The 3,577-nt window shown below is 45.2% G+C and overlaps 1 protein-coding gene across 2 annotated transcripts in view; it reads right to left on the minus strand.

Moving 5' to 3' along the window:
* The window catches only part of LOC109482894 (major facilitator superfamily domain-containing protein 10-like), an 11,283-nt gene extending 10,898 nt beyond the window's left edge, over positions 1 to 385 (minus strand). The window contains exon 1 of one of the 2 annotated variants that reach the window (XM_019785779.1): positions 226 to 385. The gene's annotated coding sequence lies outside the window, so the exon portion shown is untranslated. The remainder of the gene's footprint in view (positions 1 to 225) is intronic. The other variant, XM_019785778.1, reaches the window with a different exon arrangement.
* Positions 386 to 3,577: the final 3,192 nt, after the last annotated feature.

Here is a 3,577-nt window from a genome sequence, read left to right on the forward strand (position 1 = left end):
AAGGGGGAGAGTGGGGCGAGATCTAATTCGGAGGCGGTCGAAATAATTTTGCTGTACAGTTTTCAGTTTCCGATAACTTACATAATCCGACAGTCAAATTATGTTTTATATGTCTCATTTGCACTAACCGGCCACATGCATGCTGTTGATATAGTAAGTTAAACGTTAACATACATACGAAATATAATTATCAGCGTAACAGACTATATTCAGCTCTGTACCCACCTGTTCCCTGTGCTGCGACGTTACAGAAATCACGACTCACGGCCCTCACCTACTATTAACGTACTATCACGTACAGGTACCCCGGCCCGGTAAGCTCTTTCCTGTCTTCTCAGAAACTTCCGGCACTTCCGGGTGTTCGTGTGTTGTTTCATTGCGCCACCGAAGTGCTTGTTGGGAATGGAGTGTACCATTAAAATGCAGGGGTGCCATCAGTGTATCTTGCACCGATCTTGAGCCAGCCTTCAGCCTTCTTCTGAGCGCCACGAACATATATAGGATTACTAGCAATGCGCTTGTGTTAAAACGTAACAAAAATAAAGTATAGGACGACAAGAAAATTATATAGTTATAGGCAGCTGATTTGTGAGTGTGCAAAGGAAAAGACATGGGTTTGGTACTTAAAATATTACAGATTCTTAGGGTGAGAGGACTTTGGGGTGTTTAAAAATATTACATATAGCTAGGTAAGTATGGACCTTGATTTTTTTAAGGAAGTACCTTATTGGAAAACACTAACTTATGCAAATTTTGGTGACGTCATGATGACGTCTCCAAAAGTTATAGGACCACGCCCCTTTTTAGAAAAATCTACCGCATTGGGCTACCAAAACTAATAAATGTCGGGTAAAATATCTTTCTTTAACGTTATATCTTTATCTTTAACTGCCAGGGGATCAAAAGGCCATAAAGTCACACGCGCGCTCACGTAAATAACTCCACACAACAATTGAGTGCTGTCTGACACCAAATAAAATCGGCATGTACCGCCGCCCAAGCAGTACAGTGCGGTGAATTGTGCACCCGACCACGGGTTTAACGTAGCGGATACACCAAGCATTGCTGCCCTCTCATGAAATACCCCCTATAACCCGTGTATGGGAATTTTCTCACTTCGCTATGCACAGGACATTGATGAACAACTAGCAATCTTTACATTTACGATTCTCTTCACACGTCATTTCATTTTCCATTACAACAAATTACGTGCTGGCAAGTTGGGCTTTGAGTCATATCCAGGTAATCAGACGAAATGGAGCCCAATATACAAAATCACATGAGCCGTGAAGGTACCTTTAAACTCTAGTTAAAGTGAGTAATTAATTCCAGTCTTACACTTCATTTGGCTATCGAGTTTTAGCGCTTCGCAGAGCTCCTGGGATACTAAAAATGTTAAAAGGTGGCGGTTCGTCAGTAGGGAAACACATTACAGTACAATTTCACAAAAAGCGTTCCGTCGAATCAAAGTTAAATCATGCAGACCGGGGGGAGTCTCAAACGTTCCGAGATTTGATAAATAAATTTCAGCGTCCGCGCGGGATTTTCTGTGTAGTCCGGCGAGTCTGTTGGGGGCTTCGGGGAGGCTTCTCAGCCGTGAAATTAAAACTTTTCGCCAGAAGAATTGGGAATCTTCCACGTCTTCACGTTCATGAATTCTCCGCGCGCTCTGACAGTGATCATCAGTAAGGTCGTGCTGATTTTTCTGCAAGCTTTAGTCCGCACTCGGTCAGCTAGTTGGGTTTTGCTAACGTGAAATCAAGTTCAAAATATTGGAGAAAAAACAGTTCATTTACTAGTTAACGTTAGTTGTTTAAAGTTGTTAGACGTATATAACAACATCCTTCCCACACCACATAGTGTATAGGACGGCGCACATCTCATTTCCCTCAGCCCATGGGCCACGCAGCTGCGCAGGTTGAAATATTGCTGTGTGTGTGTGTGTGGGGGGGGTCTACTGTTAAGCGACGGTCACAACTCGCCGTACGTGCTTCTGCGTGCTGTCTACGTGCAAAAACGTGGGCAAACGTACGGCATCCGTGCGTGGTGAGTACCGCCTCCGTACGGAATCCTACGGATTTGGGAGCACGCAGACACGCCGTAGAACCTTAAGTGCATGTAATACTTTTTCTACGTGCGGTCTGCGGATTTACCACACGTGCGTGCGAGTACGTGCGACGCGCGTGCCCCGTACAGCCTATGAGCGTGCAACGTACGGACTCCGTGAGTCTAACTTCACTATTCTCACGTGCAATTGCTGTACGGACAGCGCACGAAGCACGTCAGTGCCACGCACGGTGCTTGCGTCATCCGTGCTTACTCCTCACTTCCCAGTTGACCTGCTCAATGACCACGCAGAACACACGTGCACCATACTAGGTGCTCCGCACGTGCAACGCACGCGCAACGCACCTTATTTCTACAGTATATAAAGACGACTTGACGGGCGACTGCCAACTCGTCTCCAAGATGCCCAGGAAGGCTCAGAAGAAGTCTACCAGACAAGATCCAAAGAAACGGGCCGCTGAAGACACCAGGGCGGCTAGTGATGATGAAGTTAACAGGAGGTGCACGCACTTACAACGTGCGAGTGAGTAAGGAAATCGTGCGCACGCCGCACGTGTAGGTACGGCCTGTACGCAGCAACGTGGCAATCGCACAGAGATCGTACGTTGTAAGCACGTACAACTCACTTACCACTTGCGCAACGTACGATGCACGCAACCGCTGACGGTCAGGCGTGTCGTGCAGACCACGTACGTACACCTTGCGAGTGACGTACTCCCTCGGCCGGCCACCCTACGTTTGCAGAAAAAACGTAGCAGACGTAGCCACGACAAAAACGTACGGACAAAAAGCACGCACGGCGAGTTGTGACCGAGGCTTTAGAGACGATCACGTTAACACGGGGATGTTTTCATCTTACACTTATGAACTTAATTTAACGTAGATTGTATACCAGGATCTCTGTACTACTGACTGATTTTAGAACGGTATCAGCTATTCCCGCCAATCGCTCAACTCGGATCCAGATCTCCTTAATTATCAAACGTAAACCATGCCCAGACAAGTTAGCTTTGTGTACGCGCTTGTCTTTCTATCTATCGTTTTACTGGTGTCACTGAGGTTACTATCGATGCCGTATAGTGAACGTTATTGCCTTTGACGCATGATTTTACGATACTGTAAAACTGGATTTGTATTAGAGATACAAAGACATGCTGGGATCGTTTGCCAACCATGCGCTTGTACTACACATCGTAACAAACAGACTTTGAAAGTCAGAGGTCTTAAAATTACTTCTTAACCTGAAGTCACTTACGTGTAAGTGCATGGGGAGCCTTCAAAAGCTTATTAATTAAAATACATTGGATTCTGATGTTTAGTGTTAAAATGGTGATTGAAAAATAAGTAACACTTACCCATACACTTTAAGAGAAATAAAAAGGAAAATCGGAAGAGATCTAGCTTGCAACGTAATACAAAGTCAATGAGCATACTAGTACTTTATTCTAATCAACATATAGCGGTCTCATTGAAGCATCGCCGGCGCTGTATAATACCTGGTTGTATTAGA

The sequence above is a fragment of the Branchiostoma belcheri genome, unplaced genomic scaffold, assembly GCF_001625305.1.
Source record: "Branchiostoma belcheri isolate BF01 breed outbred unplaced genomic scaffold, Haploidv18h27 scaffold61, whole genome shotgun sequence".
In the NCBI taxonomy this organism is placed as follows: Eukaryota; Metazoa; Chordata; class Leptocardii; order Amphioxiformes; family Branchiostomatidae; genus Branchiostoma; species Branchiostoma belcheri.